A 21118-nucleotide genomic window follows, 5' to 3' on the forward strand; every position below is an offset into this window, starting at 1 on the left:
AATTACTTAACAGAATCTAATATATAGTTAGGTGCTGACTAGTTACAGATTTCTAATAGGTCAGCATTCAGGACTTCAACAGCTATGAATCAAAAGTAGATTAGTGTGGAAAGAGGCACCTCTAGGTTAGCAAGATATATGATTTAATAGGTAGGATAAAATATTGGGTGCTATTTCCAATTCTGCCACTTGTTCACTGGATAGTCACTTAACTGCTCTATATTTTAGTTTTCATAGCAATAAAATGCAGATAATAAGATTTCAGCAGCCATTATAGAAAATTAATGGTAGAAAAGGTCTTTAGAATCCTAATATTTTTAAAAAAAACATCATTCCATCTTTGTTCAGGTATAATACACAGGAAGAGAAGTTAAAGTACCCCTAAAGTAACGTTATGAACATTTTACACATGCATAAAAATATTTTTTAAAATGATATAACTTGTGTCTTGTCATTGCTCTGTTATTTAATTCATGCCATCCTTATCCTTTTTGAAATATTTTATTTCCTCTGAAAGAAAATTAATATCAAGATTTTAAAAAATGCTCTCTGGACATTCCTCTTTCTGTGGGTCCCTGTTTCTGTTGGCCAGTGATGCCATTTACACCTAGATTTACCTTTATGTCAGGGGAGAAGACCTGCTCTTCACGAAAGCTCTGCAGCCTTCATGGTGGACAGATCTCTTTCTGAAGGTGACCTGCTTTCAGCACTGATAGGGACTCCTGAGATGAAATCAGTTTCAAGAGCTCTCTGGCTTTGAAGTGAGTTTTGTGGTGATGTCTTTTTTTTCCCCTTCCAGTTCATGCTTCTGGCACAAAACAAACTTTATGAGTCCACTCAAATTGGCAGTGAGTAGGAAAAAAAATCTACCAAGCGAACGCCTGTAAGCTGTAGTACCTCAGGGATTCTAATCCATGCTTGCTTGACTGGTGAGTGCTTCTACTTCAAGAGAAAAAACAAATTCTCCTGGCAAACTACTTGGATACTGTTTCCCAGGAGTTAAAGGAACAAAACCTGAGAGGTAGCATTGGTTCCTCTGGATGGATTCCTGACCAACTTCAGTGTTGGCTAATAACTTTGGCTTTGTGTGTATGTGTGTGTGTGTGTGTGTGTGCACGCGCGCGTGTGTGTGTGTGTGTTCCATCAAGAACATGGAGGCTACTGGACTGTACCACCCCTAGGCCTGGGCAAGAGGAGCTTCTGCCCTGTGCCCTGATCTTTAGAGAGCATCATTCTGGCCACATACCTGAGCTCCTCCATACAGGGCAAGGGGTATGTGAAGCTAAGGGGGACATGTCCACCCAGAACCACATTTCCTTTTCTACATTATGCGATGAGTACCCAGAACCTCAGAATTCCTTGCACAGATTGCCATGAGCCTGTTTATAGGTCCTCCATGGACTTCTTCCAGAATCTTTTCTCCCAAGGATGGCTGAACCCATTATGCATGCATCTCTAGGCTCAAGGGGCGGCTAAGGAGTGGCTGTTTCCAGAGGGATGTGGCCTGAGTCTGGGCTTGCAGGCTTGGGTGTCCACATGTGTCCTTGCAGGTCTCTCATGGTGTACTGTGGGACCAGAAATAGGAAGACAAGAGAATTAGGTCATGGGCTGGGGTGGCTCTCTCAAGTCCCTGTATTTTAGCATAGAACTCTGAGGAATCCAAAACTCTAAATGAGGAGTTGGCTTCCCAAATATTAAAGAAGGTATATCTGTCAAGATAGGCATATTCTATTAAACATGTCTATCTGACATATTTTATTTAACTAATTTTTTGCTTGATTGATAAATTTTAAATATTTGGATATAGACATGCGAATATCTACTTATACTTTTGCCCTGGGCTCAGAACATATAAGAAATGGGGTACAACCAGATATGCACTTCTTCCTGCTCCTCACATGCTATCATAGGGAGGTCTGAACTCTTCCTTCACCAGTCTCAGAGGATAAGGTTCCTCTTCCAAGTTTTAAGGACCACCCCTTGATTCTAACCCCTCATATCATTCTATATCTTGTGTCACAAATTGTCTTTTTTTAAAATTAGATTTCCTTATCTTATTAATGATAGGTCTCTTACATCAGTAAGAATGACTATTATTAAAAAGTCAAAAAATAACAGAGGCTGGCAAGGTTGCTGAGAAAAAAGTGGATGCTTATACACTATTGATGGGAGTGGACATTAGTTCAACCATTGTGGAAAGCTGTGTGGTAATTCCTCAAAGAGCTAAGAACAGAAATACCAGTTGATCTAGCAATCCTATTACTGGGTATATACCCATAGGAATGGAAATTACTCTAACATAAAGACATATGCACATGTGTGTTCACTGCAGCACTATTCACAATAGCAAAGACATGGAATCAACCTAAATGCCCATCAATGGTAGACTGGATAAAGAAAATGTGGTACATATACACCTTGGGGGGAATACTATGCAGCCATAGAAAAGAATGAGTTCATGCCCTTTGCAGGGACATGGATGGAGCTGGAGATCATTATCCTTAGCAAACTAATGCAGGAAAAGAAAACCAAATACTGCATGTTCTCAGTTACTTACAAGTAGGAGCTAAATGATGAGAATACATGGATACAAAAAGGGGAACAACAGACATTGGGGCTTACCTGAGGGTGGAGAGTGGGAGGAGGGAGAGGAGCAGAAAAGATAACTACCTGGGTGATGAAATAATCTGTACAACAAACTCCCATGGCATGAGTTTACCTATATAACAAACCCGCACTATTGAGTCAGTAGCTCCCACTGGTCTCTCTTCCTTTCAATCCTGGCTCAATATTGTCTGTCTTTATATTTCTACCAGAATAATTTATCTGAAACAAAAATCTGATGAAGTCCATTCTCCTTAAAAATCATTGATAGCTACAGCATAATAAATACAAAGTTATTTAACATAGTATATACAGCCGTCTGTGATCTACCCACTGTTTATCTTTTCCTTTCTGTCCCTTGTCACAACTTGTGTTAAAGTTATATTCCATTTCTGGTTCTAGGTGCTTCAGGAGCTGTGGCTTAAAGTGCAGACATGGCCAAGTCCGAGAACCACACCACACACAACCAGTCCCGAAAATGGCACAGAAATAGCATCAAGAAACCCTGAACACAAAGATACAAATCTCTTAAGGGAGTGGACCCCAAATTCCTGAGGAACAAGTGCTCTGCCAAGTAGCACAAGAAGAAGGGCCTAAAGAAGATGCAGGTCAACAGTGCCAAAGCCACGAGTGCACGTGCCGTGGCTATCAAGGCCCTCATAAGCCCAAGGAGGTTAAACCCAAGATCCCAAAGGGTGTCAGCTGCAAGCTCAATCGACTTGCCTACATTGCCCACCGCAAGCTTAGGAAGCATGCTCGTGCCTGCATTGCCAAGGGGCTCAGGCTGTGCCAGCCAAAGGCCAAGACCAAGGACCAAACCAAGGCCCAGGCTGCAGCTCCAGCTTCAGTTCCAGCTCAGGCTCCCATGGGTGCCCAGACCCCTACAAAGGCTTCAGAGTAGAGATCTTGGTCTGCCAACGTGAGGACAGAAGGACTGGGGTGGCCCCCCTGGGTTGCTGTCTGCATGGGGCTGGTGTCCTCCCGTGCTATTTGTACAAATAAACCTGAGGCAGGATTTTTTTTAAAGTTATATTTCAGTAATGTTGCCCTCTTATGCAACCCTCCTCCTCAAAACGGACACTTACCTAGCTGCCTCACATAAAGAGCCTTTTTTTTCTTCAATTTCCTGTCTGTCTGAAATACTTTTATTAACTGCCACTCCTAAATTCTGGTCCCAAATTACCTCCTCTTTGGAACCTATCCTGCTTCACCACTCCCAAAAACTCAGCTAGAGCCCCCAATTCTGGGATCTCATTGTACCCTTTGAATGCCTGTATCCCTATACTTACTACATTGTATTGAAAAAAAAAAAAACATACTTATGGATAATTCCTCTCTCTATTCTTAGCAATTCTAGAATTTGGAGTCTGTCCGACTTGTCTTGCTACCTCAGCACAGAAGGTATTTAATGTGTTGAGTAGCATCATCCCACTCTCCAGTATGTCATAACGTTTATGTTCTTTGTTGTACAGATAAGTTCTGGCTTTAGCAATGGAAGGAAGCTATTCCTCTTCACTTCTTCCTCACCGAATAACTCTAACTGGCACCAAGAAACACAGTTCTCTAACCATGAAGACACCAAAACATTGGGGAGCCATGTTGGACCCAGTAATTCAGTTGTATGGGCACAGCCAAACTCCCTGACCTCAAAGCAGTGTTTATATATGGACAGACTGGCTGATAATCAAACTGAAGGGCTGTTGGCTTTTTTGTGTTCAGGGGTATAAACTATGTGAGGGTGACAGGTAGGCAAAAAACCAAGCAGCAGCCATTCTGCATGTGAAAATGGTGTGGCAGTACCTGGTATGACACCTGGGGAGGTATATTGGCGTTGTTCCTGAAACTTGGAAATCTGGAATGTTATGTGGCTCCCTCAGCAACAGATGATACTTTGGGGGAGCTTATAGTTGAAGATGACAGTTTACTAATACCTTACAATCATTAAATGCATCTTATGTGCATGCAGATTTGCTCTGTGGACTGAAGATGAAATCCCTCCAGTCCTTAGTTGTATTAGTCTTCTATCACAGTTGAGATAAGAGCAAGGGAGAAAAAGGAGTAAAGGTTTCTTCTGCACTTAGTATGAAATCCAAAGTCCTTCACATGGCCAATAAAGCCTTGAAAAAAATCTCTCTTCCATCACCTTGTTCCAAAACCCTTCCATTTCTTGCTCCTTCATCCCTAGTCAACTGTGTTTCCACCACACTGGCTTTTTTTTTTTTTTTTTTTTTTTTTTTAAACTCTTTGTCATTCCTCCCACTGAATTAGTGGTGACTGAGTTGACCAAAAGAATATGGTGGAGGTAACACTGTGCCATTTCTGTGTTTTGCGATTAAAAAGACTAGTAGCTTCCATCACATCCCCATGGGAACACAGCCTCCATGCTGGAGGAAGCCCAAGCAGCCATGTGGAGAGGCCTGTGAAGGAGAATCAAGGCCCCTGATATCTTAAGTCACATCGTAGGGGCTGACAATTAGTCAGCAATAGACACTTAGAAGGTCCTCACACCTCCCAAGCTCTTTTCTGTCTCTAGGCCCTGGAACAGGTCCTTTCTCTTCACAGAATAATTCTTCCTTTTGTGTTTGCTCTGACATGTCTGCTCATTTTCATTTTTGTCACCTCTCCACAACAGTTGATCCTAAAAACAACTTATCAAAGCTCGCTTTCTGTTTTAATCTCTGACTTGGCACTTACTTTTTGACCTTGGGCAAGTTACCCAATCTCTCTGAACCTCAGCTATCCTTATCATTAAAATGGGAGTATTGATGATACTTACCTCCCAGGCCTGTGGATGGGATGAAATGAAATAATGCATGCAAAGTACTGAGTGCAAGATTTAGCATGTAGTGGTGCTTCATAATCATAAACAGTGTGGTTGATCTCAGCCTGAGAGAGAATCATATTTGGAATCTTCTTTAGTTTCCAGGCCTTGTGGAAGTATTATGCATATCGGAGGGGAAGAGAAGTGGGTGGTTCTGAAAACATTTGTTATCCTTGGATGAGAACAGCTAAGCGTCATCTATATTGATGGTCTTCGGGCCCTCAAGTGGCTTTGAGACTGGAGATGAACATGGCTCTTCTTATTAAAAGACCCAGGTCTGGTGTGGGGTTATAATTTTACCATTACAGCCCTGGTCATCTCCTTCTATTTGCACGGTTCTTGTCCTACACTGAACAGGAGAGCCCAGGGAAGCTAATGATCCTCATTTGTATCAGTTAGGGTCTCAACCTGCTCTGAAATGTTCTTCATTAGGCTTGTGAGCTGTATTTATTTTCATTACTCTTGTGCTTGCAGGACCGTTTGCTGCTGCCTTTTTCTGTACATTTCTCCCTGCAGAGCTCTTCTGCTGTGTGAGAAATGCATCTTCTTATCTCTTCCTGTGCCTTTCATTCTGTTTTTATAGAACACATGGCTGTCCTCATCACTTACATACACGTACTCCCTAGAACCACGTCTGGCCTTAGGACGTTTGGGCCAGAACATCTGTGAGGTCCCTTCTACCTCTGAGGGTGCCCTGCCCACTGTCTTCCACCCATTTTAGTGCATCGTCCCAGTGGTCAGCTTCCCATAATTGTTGAAAGTTTGAACCTTTAAGCAGCTCTGTTCTATGGGATGAACTCCCAAGCCTACCGTAGTTGAGCTAGAGAGAAAATATTTGATTGGAAAAAGGTAATTTTCCCCTTTTTAGAGCCATCAGACAACTAATAAACAGTCATGAATGTCTTCTAATTTCTCGGTGTGTGTGCAGTCTTTGGCAAAAGAGACATCAACTCAATATGCATAAAAATCAAAGGCACAGTGGCCTTGGAGCTCTGGCTTCACCTGTGGAAAAGAAGAAGTTTGGGATCTAGATGATGTGTGTTCAGACCAGGGTAGTCGAAATTCTCCCAGAACCTGGTTAGGTGCACTTAGATTAGCGTTTCGCATCTCACAGGAAGGTCTCTGTGCTCCTGCTAATCACAAATGGCCCTGCTGAGAGCAGCAGCATCACAGAGAACCACTGAGCAGGAAACAGAACTCTCCTTCCAGGTGCCATTGTGAAATACCAAACACATTTGGTATTTACTACAGCCCTCGCTCCCACGTGGTCTTCTCACAGTAACAAGTGTAATTCTGCTAGTAACTGTTTTGGTAAATGAGTCATATTGTAGCAATCTTCATGAATCAAAGATAATTATATTTTTACTCAGCTAGCACTGGTTAAGAAAACTCTCTCATTCTTCAATTAGTTGTCTTTTCACTGTCGTATTTATCTAGAGGCCCTTCCGCATAATTTCAACCTAGTTCCTTGCTCCCTTTTCCCTATCAGTTAACGCCTTTTTGATTTGCATGCCTCCCCACGTTATTGTGTATATTCTTTATCATTGTTCTTTTTTTGTGTATATATATATATATTCTTAGGAAACCACTGTGGTGGATTAAACAAGGCTTGCCTGGAGGGGACAGAGATAACAGTATTCCATAGCTGGGAGAGTTATTTATAAACCATGACGTTAGGTTTTCATTCTACAAAGAGGTTATTGTTCACATCTCATCTGCCTTCTATTAACTTAAAATCTTACTCAGAATGACCAGGGAGTTGAAATTGAATTGCCATTAATTGTTACTACGGTTTTTGAGTGTAGGTACCAGAAATTTTGTCAAGAGCTTTAAACGTTTAGTTCCTGACGGGTCACAATGAGTTCCTAATTAGTGATTATTTTCTTCATTTAACAGATGAGCAAACCGAAGCTTAGAGGTTAAAGAATTTGCCCAAGGTCCATGGTGGCTCACGCCTGTAATTCCAGCACTTTGGGAGGCCAAGGCGGGCGGGTCACAAGGTCAGGAGATTGAGACCATCCTGGCTAACTCAGTGAAACCTCATCTCTACTAAAAAATAGAAAAAATTAGCCAGGCACTGTGGTGGGCGCCTGTAGTCCCAGCTACTCGGGAGACTGAGGCAGGAGAATGGCGTGAACCTGGGAGGCAGAGCTTGCCATGAGCCAAGATTGCGCCGCTGCACTCCAGCCTGGGTGACAGAGCGAGACTCCATCTCAAAAATAAATAAATAAATAAATAATAAAATAAAATAACAAAGAATTTGCCCAAGGTCATGCAGCTGTGACACAACTATTAGAACCTAGTTCTAATTCTAGCATCTCTTATGTACTGCCTACCTCATAACCTTCTTGTCTTAGCTCATTTGTGCTGCTATAACAACATATCTCAGACTGGGTAATTTATAATTGGTATATTAACTTCTCACTGTTCTGGAGGCTGGGAAGTCCAAGATCACGACGCTGGTGGTCTCTGTGTCTGGTGAGGGTTGGCTCTCTTCTAAGCTAGTGTTTTTTTTTGTAACATCTTCACATGGCAGAAGGGCAGAAAGGGCCCTGTATGAAGCCTGTTTTATGAGAGCCTTAATTCCTTTCATGAGTGTGGAGTCCTCGTGACCTAGGTGCCTCCTAAAGGCCCTATCTCTTAATACGACTGCAATGGGGATTACATTCCCACATGTATTTTGGAGGGACACAAACATTCCAACCATAGCACTACTCCTACTTGTCCAGCATAGTACACTGGGACTTGAAAGTCATTTTTCTGCTCTTGCCCAGTTTCAAGGTGGACACAGAATCATCAGACTTCAGATCTTCATCTCTGGAGTCAGCCGTGGTCTGCTCCAGGCCATATCACTGGGGGACAGACAGAGGCTGAGGCAGGACCAGGCCTCTCCAGCTTCTATGTCTTCACCCACACTTCTTTTCCTGAATGTACCTGGGGACTCCGCAAAATGTGATTTCAGGTCAGTTTGTCTCTGAGGCCTTTAAGCTCATATCTTGTGCCCTGCTGTCTTCTTCATGGTCCTTGCCTTTCTAAAAGCCACCCAGGGCAGGCCACACTGTCTGGAGATTCCAGTGTGTTTGACCTGGGGTGGGGCCCAGGCATCAGGTGGTTCCATTGTGTAACTCAAGCAGTGCTTCTCAAACTTCAACAAGCACAGAAATCACCTGGGTTCTGATTTGGTAGGCCAGGTGGGGTCTGAGAGTCTGCATTTCTAAGAAGCTCACAGGGGCTGTGAGGCCTGAGAGATTCAAATTAGGTTTTCTGCAGTGTGGCCCAGGCATCAGCATTTTTACCCCCACTCACCGCCCGATGATGTTAACAAGTGGCCCAAGTTGGTAACTCCTCTTGTGGACTCTCCACTTCGGTGTCTCTCCATCAGAAACTGTTGTCAGCTGTGTTATATTTCCAGGGCAAAACATGAACCCTCAGAATCGGGAGGATTTTTCTGGGTATCCAACCTCTTTGGATTCCTACATCCAACACTGATTCCTATCTAAGACATGCCTTTCCACCAGACCTTGATCAATGCATGGCTCCAAAAGGCTCAACTGTTTACCTGCTTAGGTGACCTTGGGCAAATCTGCCCACCACGCTGGATCTCAGTTTCCTTACTGTCAGTAAAAGAGAGTCGAAACAAATGCTAATCATTTCTCTCAGGCACTCTCGGTTATATCAGAACAGGGCACCATCCTTCTCCTGGGGAAGATTCAAGATCGTTGCTGCTTTGGGAAGGTGGGGCTGTGAGGCTATTAGAGCTCATTGTGTGGATGGGAGGACAGGTTGAATGAGGAGGTGGTGGCTGCCGGCTGGGCCTCTCTTCCAGCTGGGGATCCTTCACCCCATCACACAGCCAGCTTAGAAATAGACCAAGGAAAGCCTCAAAGCCACTCACAGGACAATCACTTGGACCTCAAGGAATATCTGCCATGGAATATTATAACAGAAAAAGACCTGTCAGCTCCTCAGTCATTCTCCAAGGTGATATTAACTCGAGGGCATCTGCAAAGAAGCCTCTTTACTCGCTTCTCCATCTGGGAGCCGCCCTGGCTGCATCAATTCCTCCCCTTGAAACCAGCAAGCTGGCGGATGGATGTGACTGCATGGCTTTCCAGGGAATTCTCTGAGTATCTTTCATGTCAGTGATATCTGTGAGAAACAGGAAACTGTTTTCCCATCTCATTCACATAATAGATAAGATGAGAAATTAGCTGCTGGATGAGCAACCTGGGGGCTGTTCATTTTGTCACAATAAATAAGGTTCTGCTCATGCTGGCGCTGCCTACTAGCACATTTCCTGGTGCGTGGTGCATGCTGCACTTTCTCATTTCAGAGCCTCTCAGCCTCATCCTTACTGACGGCTCCTGTTCTGTTTTTTCCCCTCTCATCCTGCTAAAGGCTTCCCCAACCCAGAGACCTCTGAATCTGTGGAGTTTTGTGGCCACTTAAAACTTTGCCTCTGAGCAACCACAGGGACCCCCTTCCCCAAAACACCTTTCCCACACCTCTACGCTATGATGATCTGCAACTTTGCACTTTAGGTGCAGTTCAGGCACCAGCTCAGCGTCGGCATCACCGGGTGCCTGTTAGAAACACAGACCCTGCAGCCCGGGCTCAGACTTCCCGAATCAGAATCAACATTTTAACAAGGTTTCCAGGTTGATTCATTCCTGTGCAATTCAAGGTTGAAGGGTGCAAAGCTCTGGTCTAAAAGAGCTAACATGGATTTTGTAATGCTCGATGAGACCCTGGAGAGTGAGCATTTTGCCTGACATTTGGGACTTCTGGTGCAGCACCCCACCTCCAAGCCATTCTGTCAGTACACACTGATCAACCAGGTGACTGCTCTGGGCTTCCAACACACCAGGAAAATGAAGGGGCAGTGACTGAGTCTGTGGAAGTGGCAAGGGACATTGTGACTAGCGTCAACGTCCATAAATGCCCTGATATTTTAGGAGGGAAGACGCTCGAATCTGCTCTCACAGAGAAGGAGGGGATAGGGATCTGCTTTAGGGTTCCACTTCCCCTCGACTGACTTCTTTAATAACATGCTTAACGCTGTGAGAAACTGACAGGGTCTAGGATGTGAAGAAAATGAGAACTTGGATTAACGTGACATTCGAGTTAAAGGTGAGGGTTTCTTGCTGCATACAAATATTAAAGATAAACATTGTGTCAGTTTCTGAGGGCTGCCATAACAAGGTGGCACCAACTGGCTGGTACTGGGTGGCTTAAATAACAGAAATGTATTGTCTTCTAGTTCTGGAGGCCGGAAGTCCAGCATCAAGGTGTTGGCAGCGGTTGGTTTTTCCTGGGGCCTCTCCACTTGGCTTGTAGATGCCGTCTTCTCCCTGTGTCTTCATATGGTCTTCTCTCTGTGTGTGTTTCTGTCCTCATCTCTTCTTCTTACAAGGACACCAGTCATACTGGATTAGGGCCCACTCTATCGACTTCATTTTAATTTATTTATTCCCTCTTTAAAGAGAAGCGTTGGTACGTTTTGAAGACTCCCAGGGAGAATCCGTTCCACGCCTCTCTCCTCGCTTCTACAAAGACCCTATGTCCAAATAAGGTCACGTTCTGAAGTATGAGGGGTCAGGACTCCAACATCTTTTTGCTGTGAGGGAGAGGGGCATGATTTAGTCTGTAACAGACATGAATTTAAGGATTTCACGTGAACTGCACCTGATGTTGCTGAGGGAAGGGAACTTCTCTTTCTCGCTCCTCCCACCTTTTGTAAATTCTGGGATCAGGGAAGGGTGGGAGTGGGGGGTGTGGTCAAGAGCACAGCACACTGGCAGCGCAGCTGGAAGAAAAAAGTGTAGCCAAGGCAGGGCTTTGTGTTGTTGTTGTTTAATGTTTAGAAAACTAAAAAAAGGGAAATCAATTATGGGGCCTACCTGAATTTTATTTCCTCACCAAAAACCAAATTACTCAGCAAACTTATCGCTTGCTATTGCAGGCTTTGGTATTAAAGAAAACAATCAGGCGGGCAGGATTAATCTCTGACAGCTGCCTTATCTTTAACTTGCACCTTTGTTATTTTCTGATGAGCTTCTCCTTTTTCGCTGCCACGTTGTACCATACCTCACTGGTTCCTTTCATTTTATCATCAGGCAAGAGCGGAGGACCTTTCAGTTTATTAAAAAACCTTTATTTGTGAAGAACAAAGAGGGGGGAAAAGGCAAACAATGAGGTCAGACAATCTCCTTCCTGCCAGGAGTCACTCACCTGTTATTTAGAGTGTTATCAGTTAGGGGGAGACTTGCATCCTGGAAAATGAGGCTCTGACAGGCTACTCGGTTACACACACACCCACACATACACCCCCGCCCCCACACACACCCCTCAGATCTGACTGGCACACATCAACCTCCACAAAAGGTCCTTGACTAACAAAGATGCAATATTTTCTTTTGTTTCTAAGCTTCTAAAAAAAGGACCTAACAAGCCTGCCCCTCTTTCTGTCCCCCAGTCCTCCCCGCTTTCTCCTTTCTCCTTCAATGTAGCCCAGGCTTCCTGCAAAGGAGAAAGCCCGGGCCATGAGTGGCCACATAAGAATTCTGTCTCCTGTGAGCTGAGAATAACTTGGTTGTCTGTCAGGGGAGCTCTTGTATCTTGGATGCATCTTGCTGCTGAGTTTTATTTTGGGGATAAGTGGGCAGGCAATGGTTTTTGGTGCAAGCCGATTTCTGTTTAGTAGGGCAAGGCATGCGCATGGCTATCTGTCGTAGGGCTGCACCTGCTGCTTTGACGTGGCTCTGGGAATTGGAAAGAACACTGCAAACTCCCTAATCTTCCATGCCTCAGTTTCCTCTTGTCCCAAACAGAGGGGCTTCCACAAGATGGTGTTTAAGATTCCTCTCGTTTTTGAGTGCTCTGGATCCTTGACCCATTTACTTTTTACTTTCAGATATGGGAATGATTAAGAATCACCACCATATTTGCCACTAATTGGTAGCGTGTCCTTGAGCAAGTCACTTAAACCTCTCTGAGGGTTAGAAGACGTGCTCTCTAAGGCCTTGTGTGGATTTATGAATCTATGATGTGTATGTTGATCTATTGTTCTGCATCACAGAGCACATCAAAGCAGCTTGAGGTTCAAGTTAAACTTACTGCTGCTGGCTGGGCACTGTGGCTCATGCCTATAATCCCAGCATTTTGAGAGACCGAGGTAGGTGGATCACCTGAGGTCAGGAGTTCAAGACCGGCCTGAGTAATATGGAGAAGCCCCATCTCTACTAAAAATACCAAATTAGTTGGGCGTGGTGACTCATGCCTGTAATTCCAGCTACTTAGGAGGCTGAGGAAGGACAATCACTTGAACCTGGGAGGCAGAGATTGTGGTGAGCCAAGATCACGCCATTGCACTCCAGTCTGGGCAACAAGAGTGAAACTCCATCTCAAAAACAAACAAAAAACAAGACAAAGAAACTACTGCTGCCTTCCATCAGGTAGGTGAGGTGGATTAGTTTTTATTTCTATGTCACAGAGGACTACACACTCAACCATGCTTTCTGAAGGCCAGAAGCCCAGGCTGGGTCTTCTACTCATACTCTTACCAGGCTGACATCAAAGTGTCAACTGAGGCTATGTTCTCATCTGAAGCTCAGGGTCATCTTCCAAGCACATCCCAAGGCTGGGGAATGCTCTCAGCTGCCAGAAGCTGCCTGCAGTTCCTTGTCATGGGGTCTCCCTAGGCTGGTCGCAACACGGCGCGCATCTCCCTCCAGGCCAGTGGGGGAAGGTGTCTCTGATGCTCCACCTTTTTAAAGGTTCACCTGATTAAGCCAGGCCCACCCAGGAGAATCTCCGTTTTGCCTGGGGTGATGTTGCTCATATTCACAGGTCCCCCCATGCTCAAGGACGAGGAAACGATACAGATGCAGGCATGCACATCAGGAGGTGGGGGTCTTGGGATTCATCTGAGAAGCCCACCTACTGCACAAAGTTTCCAAATTCTCTATTAATGTACCTCTCTGGCCCATGACCCCACTCAACCAGTCTTAAAACTTTCTCATATTAGTTCAGAGGTGGGGCAGATCCACCTGGGGTTGGAAGCTCTGACCTCTCTGTTTACTCTGACTTCTCTGCTTACCCCACTGAAAAACTGGAAAATCAATGGTATGGTTTGCCTAACGGCTACTTGAAAAGACCTTGAATGTGTTATAGTCCTATGGGGGACAGAGGCAAAGCCTGTGGGATGGACCATTGGTTGAGTGGAAGACGATACACAATTGGGTAGAGCCAGGAACGTTGGGGAACCCAGCATGACGCTGCCAATCTGCTACTTTGCACTTAACTGGACTTAGTCAGTGACCTTGAACCCTATTGCCTCCTCAGTTTTTTCTTGAATTTAATTTCCTGTGTAACTGATCCCAATTTAGAAGCCAAAATCAAGCCTTCCAGTTTTTGACCTTGTTTCCTGTTGTTTTGCCTCTATTTCACTCCAGATCCTAATCTTAGAGGCTCTGACCTCCCTGGTAACCTTACCCAGATTCTGAATTTCTCCCTTGTTAATATCTGATTCTATCTTTGAGTCTGGGCTGGGCCCTGGCTGTTGTACAATTTTCTTTGGTAACTCAGTGAGAGAAGCCCAATCCCTTCCCTTAATAATGATACTTGGGCACTTTCCCTCACAGCCATGCTGAGCTCTGATGTACACCCTAATTCTCCTGTCTCCTCTTCCCTGCTTCCCTCTCTCCTTTTCTTTAGGACTCTGAAGAATCTTTAGGAAATGAGTTTGAAAAAACCTGGAAGGATGCTAGCTTCTCAGCTTAACATGCTTCTGTAAACTCTTGTGAACTTGCTCATGGCATCTGAGCTGAGATCAAGAGTTCTATCCTCTCTCTGGGGACTGAGGTCCTGGCCTTCTCAAGAGGATAGCGCTCAGGATGTAATGATAGAGGTCTTTTCCAGCCCTGAGAGAGTCGGCTGCTTTCTCCCTGGCACACACACGCATGTGCATGCACACACACACACACAGGCAATTGAAACCACAATGAGGCAACACTTCACGCCCATGATGATGATGATTATTAAAACAACAACAGTGGAAAATGAGCAGTGTTGGTGGGGATGTGGAGAAATTGAATCTCTCATGCATTGCTGGTAAGAAAGTAAAATGGTGCAGCCACTCTGGAAAGCAGTGTCACAGTACCTCAAAAAGCTAAGTATAGAATTATCATATGATCCAGCAATTCCACTGCTAGGTATATGCTGAAGGAATTGAAATCAGAGACAGAAGCAGATACTTGTACTCTGATGTTCATAGCAGCATTATTCACAAGAGCCAAAAGGTAGAACCAACTTAAATTCATCTGTTGACAGATGAATAGATAAACAAAATGAGGTATATACACACAATGAAATAGTATTCAGCTTTAAAAAGAAAAGACATATGTTTCAACACAGATGAAACTTGAAAACATTATGCTAAGTAAAATAAGCCAGACACAGAAGGACAAATGCGTATAATTCCGCTTATGTGAGCCACCTAGACTAGCCAAATCCACAGACGCAGAAAATAGAATGATGATTTCCAGGGTCGAAGGGAGGGAGAATAGGGAGTTATAATTAAAGGGGTTCAGAGTTTCTGTTTAGGATGATTAAAAAGTTCTGGAGATGGACAGTGATGTTGGTTGTACAACATTGTCAGAGTAATGCCAATGAATCGTACGTTAAAATGGTTAAAATGGAAAATGTTGTGTTGTATATATTTTACTACAAGAAAAATAAACACACAAACATGTTTACATGTGTGCTTTGAAAGCTCACAATACATGGAATATATAGTATATTACGGAGATACAGACATCATTTATGGAAAAATGCCATGTTTCAGTTCATGATAACCTGTCAAGATAAGAAAAGTTGGCAGGAGAATATCAAAGTGTGTGAAGAATTCTTTCCAGCTAGATGGCACCATATGCGGTTATATCTATTGCATGTTTAATAATTAAATACAAAAGCAGCATTCTAAATAAAAACATCATGATCTGTATTTTTATAATCAACTTTTTGAAAGTGGTAATAGTTTATTTTTTATTGTAAGAATTGCATATCTTGCTCTTTTATTATGGAATATGTTTAAAGGGATATAAAAGTGACATGGAAAGGAAAGATAAAATAAATTGGGCTCATTAGCTCAGAGAAGGAAAGGTAAAGGTCAACCATTCAGTGTGTGAAAGGGCCCAGGGTTGGGAGGCAGATTTGGGCTTTGGTTGTGCACCAGTTTTATGGCGTTTTAGCAAATCATTTAACTTTTGGGGGCCTCAGTTTTCTCTTATATGTCTGTTACACAAAATAAGAGGGGTTGTACTGGAGTCATTCATTCATTCCCTGTATATTCACTGAGCATCTGCTTTGAACGAGGGACTCTGCTACGGCGTCCGTGTCCACTGGAGAGGACAGGAAGACCTGGACCCGGCCATGCTGAAGCTCACAGCCTGATATGTCGTCCTGCTGTTCTCCAAGGTGCCTTGCTGGTCTCTGGTTTTCTCATTTGTTTTCATCTTTTGAGCACACAGGGCTTCCTTTCTTCCCTCTGGCACTAAATTGCACTTGCCAAATAGCCCCTGTGTGTCATCAGCCCACAGACTGTGAATCCCAGAGGGCTGAAGGCCATGTCTTGGACCATCTTCATCTAACGTTACACATTACACAAAATACATGCTCACTAAATGTCTTCCTGGCTTATGTTTATAATTGTGAAAGTAATACAGTGATCAGTTGGAAAACAGTGGATAACAGAAAAACATCAGGCCTGGAAGGAGGCTATTGCCGTAGTCCAGGAGAAATGATGGGGCCTGAACTAGGGCAGTGAGCGAGGAGAAGACGGAAGCTGCGAGGAGTGACATTTGGCAGGTGGAACTGGCCGGAGCTGGACCCTTGAGAGCTGCCGGATGGGGAGTCCGCAGGCCAAGCTGCTGGCCACACCCACAGGGCTGGGGTGCACGTAGCGTCTTGGCCAGTGGGTGGAGCTCACTGTGAGGGAGTAAGAAGCAGGTGGCAGGTGGAAGCACAAGCAGCTGGTGGGCGTCAGGAGATGCAGGGCTGTGGAGGGTGGGGTGAAGCACAGGAAGTGAGGGAACAGGCCGTGTGCGTCACCCTGGGCCCGAGTTAGCTCCTGGAGGACCGGCAGCAGATGGGAGGGCCGCTGGGGTGGAGTGGGGTCGAATTCCCTCATGGGGCTGCCAGAGTGAGTCAAGGACCAGGCTCGGGAGAACAGTGTAACAGGTAGATTGTTAAGGCAGGAATCCGGAAAGGAGGCATCATATTAGACCTGGGTACAGGGTGGGGACTTGGTAAGAGAGAAAAAGCAGAGGCAAGAATAAAACAGGGTTTGATGTTTATTCAGTTCTCCCCTGAGTCACTAACGATCAACCATATACTGGTATGTGCCACACATGCGGCTGGACCAGAGGGAGGTGCGGAAGGGAAGAGGTGATAAGACAGGAAGATCCCTGGCTCTGCATCCTAGCGAGAGGGACCAGGATGGAGATTGAGATGTAGATGGAGTGAGTGTGTGTGTGTGTGTGTGTGTGTGTGTGTGTGTGTGTGTGTGTGTGTGTGTGTGTATAGGAAGGAAATGCTAAAAGTCTGAGATACAAAGTTATTAAAGATTTTACAACAAATTCTTTTCACTAAGGACAGGAGAAACTTCCAGAGTCTGGTTTTGACAAATTAGAGTTGTGAACAAGTGGGGTTAGATGTGAGTACCAGAAGCTGCCAGGCTATCGCAGTGCGTGACTGAAAGACAAGTATGTGTGTGTTTGCGTGCGTGTGTGTGCACATGTGCTCCTGCAGAGGTTAGGATTGGAAAGAGAAGGGAAAGGACGGATGAGGGAGACAGAAAGTCACCAGTACCCAGCTCAATAAACAGCACACCCCCAGCCCCTTTCTGCTCCCTCTGGCCACAGCCCCTCCTCCGAGTCACCACTGCCCTTGCTTCTGACAGCCTGGATTAGTTTGGCCTGTTGGCGGACTTAAAAATAAATGGAATCGCTGGATGCTATTTTAAAGTTGTTTCCAAAGCTATTTTGAAACTTTTTCCAAAATGACATATTAACTTAGAAAGATGGAAACAAAGAGATAAATGAAGACATGCTGTTGAAAGCCATGATGGTTCATCTATAAAAATGGCTGCTGGTAATCAGTTGTTCCAAAGTGTCTTTAAATTCATGGAGAAACCTATCACGTGGCACCTAGCTCTTGAGGCACGTCTGTCTTTAGAAAGCTCATTCCGGGCTGGACGCGGTGGCTCATGCCTGTAATTTCAGCACTTTGGGAGGCCGAGGTGGGCAGATCACGAGGTCAGGAGTTCGAGACCAGCCTGACCAACATGGTGAAACCCCGTCTCTACTAAAAATACTAAAATTAGCTGGGCGTGGTGGTATGTGCCTGTAATCCCAGCTACTTGGGAGGCTGAGGCAGGAGAACTGCTTGAACCTGGGAGGCGGAGGTTGCAGTGAGCTGAGATTGCACCACTGCACTCCAGCCTGGGCGAAAGAGTGAGACTCTATCTCAAAAAAAAAAAAAAAAAAAAGCTTATCTGATATCCTGCTATTAAAAACCTGATCATTCTGCTACCAGGAGAAGCAGAATGTGTTAGAAGGGGATCTCTGAACACTGGCGAGCTAGGCTGGTCCCCTTGGCTATTAATGTCCTGCCAAATTTCACACTTTGTCTTTTGCAAAGTAAAATATAAGAAGATAATCAATGGAAGGAAGCCAATCCATTTTTCTTTCTTCTGTATCTTATTTAATCTTCACAACAATATTTCGAGATAGACATTTAGCAGATGGGGAAACTGAGGCTCAGAGAGGTTAAATAATAGTCCCAATGTCACGTAGCTGAAAAACGCTCATTATTAATTTTTCCTGCTCTAAAATCCAGTCTCTCCATCATGCCACCTTGCCTCTAGCTATACTAGGATATCTCAGTATTACTTTTTTCCCTTCCCTTCATCAATTATGATCATTAAAATATAAAAATAACAATATATATTTGATTTATTCATTCAGCAAATAAATGAGGCACCTCATGTTATTGAGGCTCTCTTATGCTCCCCAAGCAATGTCTCAGGGATTGGGGAAACAGTGGTAAACAAATAATAGATACGGTTTCTGCTCTTGTGGAATTCGGAGTTCAGTGCGGGAGACATCCAAAAAACTGCACAAACAAATGTAAAGTAGAAACTATGAACAGCGCAAAGAAGGCTAGAGATATAGGTGTTAGGAAAAGCTATACTGGAGAGGAAGGAGGGATTTGACCACACTAGGGATTTCAGAGAAAGCTTCTTGAGAGACACAAGCTCCTGAGTTGAGCTCTCAAGGATGAGTAGGAGATAAGAGGGTGAAATGGAAGAAGGTATGTGAGGAGCATGTGCAAAGGCCCTGGGGTAGGAAAGACCATTGTGAGCATGAAGAAATGAAGGGGGAACAGTGTGGCTAGAGTACAGAAAGCAAGGCAGGACCTACTGGGAAATGCAGGAGAGATGCCAACAGGGGTCAGATCAGGGCTTTGTGGGCCTGGAAAAGGGTTTGAAGCCACCTCACAATGAGTTTGTATGGAGTGGCAAGGAAAAAATGGACACAACTTTTCAGCTCCCTTTACTATCTCTTGTATTCTAGAGAATGCATTGCAGCTAAGTGTGAAGTCCCTTGGAATTAACATTATTTGTTTCCTTTTGGGAAATATGTTCATCCCACAGTGCTATCCAGAACCAAATTAAAAATAAACATCTAAACCAAATTAGGCTGCCTAGAAACACTGACAAATATGAGCCAAATTGAAACCAAGTTTAGATTCTGAGTTCAAGTCAGGTTAACCTCACTGTGAATCTGCTGATAATTTACCGTATTTAATTGTTTAAAGCTCGCTGTGTCCATTAGTCAAGGAGGCTTACATTACTTGCATTGCGCAGTGAGAAAAAGACAGTGTTATCATCCCCAGTGGATCCAGAAAGGTTAAGAGCTTGGCCTCTTGAACATGGGCCACGATAACTCAGCCCACATCATTTCAGGCAGGTTCCTTTCTACTGATTTCACACTGTATTTTTGCTTGCATAGAGTAAGCAGCAACCCCACAATTACATGCACCCTACATGAGCAGTTCTCAGCTGGTCGGTGGCAGACCCCTAGGAAGACTTAAAATTACTTCAAGGGAATCTAAGACCCCATAGGCATACCATGCATTGTGCATAGACTGAATACAAATAAGGTCATCCCTTCTCCCAGTTTATAAACTGTATATAGATGCTTTTGTGATTATGTAAATTTATTACATTTCTTTGTCATATTTAGGCTTAATCAGCAGAGAGTAAAAGTGTAACTACTCTGTTGGAGGTGTATCTGGCCAGTGGACATTTAAGAAGGGAGCCTCATACTCAGAAAACATGTGGAGCCTTTGCCTGATTAAGCAATCAGCATATTCAGATTTGACAAATATTTAGTGAGTGTCAGGGTGACTTGTCATCCTCACAAGAATTCTAGGATGCTGGTATGAAGGATCAGGAAACTGATTTTGGACATAGCCATGATGTTGAGGGGTGGTGGATGCAAAAGAATCATTCATAAACATCTGGTAAGGGAATTGCTTGCGCAACCCAGTCACTGCTGAGATACCTCTGGAAGAAGTGTCATGGAAGCACCCACATCTGTGATCAAAGCTGCCTGCCTCTGTGTGTGAATGCATGTGCACGTGTAAACAGGGCTGGCTGTGAGCGGAAGTGGGCAACCTCACAAGTGCACCTGGGTTAAGTCGAAATAAACTTCTGGACTCATTTTCTGCCAAACACCTCAGACATCCCAGGTGGGCAGCTTAGGATCTACCTGAAGTCGTCTTCCTCCCGAGGAGGAGGATGGGTAGTTTGTGGTGCTAGTCAGTCCTCCCGCTCAAACCTGAAAGGTATTTTTAATTACCAACCATCAAGCCTGGTGTGGTGGCTCATGCCTGTAATCCCAGCACTTTGGGAGGCTGAAGTGGGAGGATCACTTGAGGTCAGGAGTTTGAGATAAGCCTGGGCAACATAGTGAGACCCTGTCTCAACTAAATTTTTTTTTTTTAAATAGCCAATGTGGTGATGCACACCTGTAGGCCCAGCTACTCAGGAGGCTGAGATGGGAGGATCACATGAGTCCAGGTATTTGAGGCTGCAGTGAGCTATGAACATTCCACTGCACTCCAGTCTGGGTAACAGAGCCAAACCCTGTCTCTAAAAAAAAAAAAAAAAAATTACCAATCATCTTGTTTTATACTGTTCTTGCTTTGCAATAAACAAATACCTGAAACTGGGTAATTTATAAAGAAAAGAGGTTGAATTGGCTCACAGTTCTGCAGGCAGTACAAGCTTGGTACTAGCATCTACAAGGCTTCTGGGAAGGCCTCAGAGAGCTTTTACTCATGACAGAAGGCAAAGCGGGTACAGGTGTCTTACATGGTGGGAGCACCTGCCAGAGAGAGCGTGGTGGGGGAGGTGTCATGCCCTTTTAAACAACCAGACCCTAAAGAACTTACCATCACGAGGACAGCACCAAACCATGAAGGATTTGCTCCAATGACCCAAACCCCTCTCACCAGGCTCAACCTCCAATGCTGGCGATTACAATTCAACATGAGAGTTGGTGGGGACATATATGCACACTGTTTCACCTCTAATCAGGTACACTTTGTATAAACCATTGCACTTTT

General features: G+C 44.3%; 1 pseudogene; it reads left to right on the forward strand.

The window, feature by feature from the left end:
- Window positions 1-3038: 3038 nt before the first annotated feature.
- LOC107129481 (large ribosomal subunit protein eL29 pseudogene) lies at window positions 3039-3692 on the forward strand (annotated as a pseudogene).
- Window positions 3693-21118: the final 17426 nt, after the last annotated feature.

This window comes from Macaca fascicularis, chromosome 4 (genome assembly GCF_037993035.2).
Source record: "Macaca fascicularis isolate 582-1 chromosome 4, T2T-MFA8v1.1".
Classification (NCBI taxonomy): Eukaryota; Metazoa; Chordata; class Mammalia; order Primates; family Cercopithecidae; genus Macaca; species Macaca fascicularis.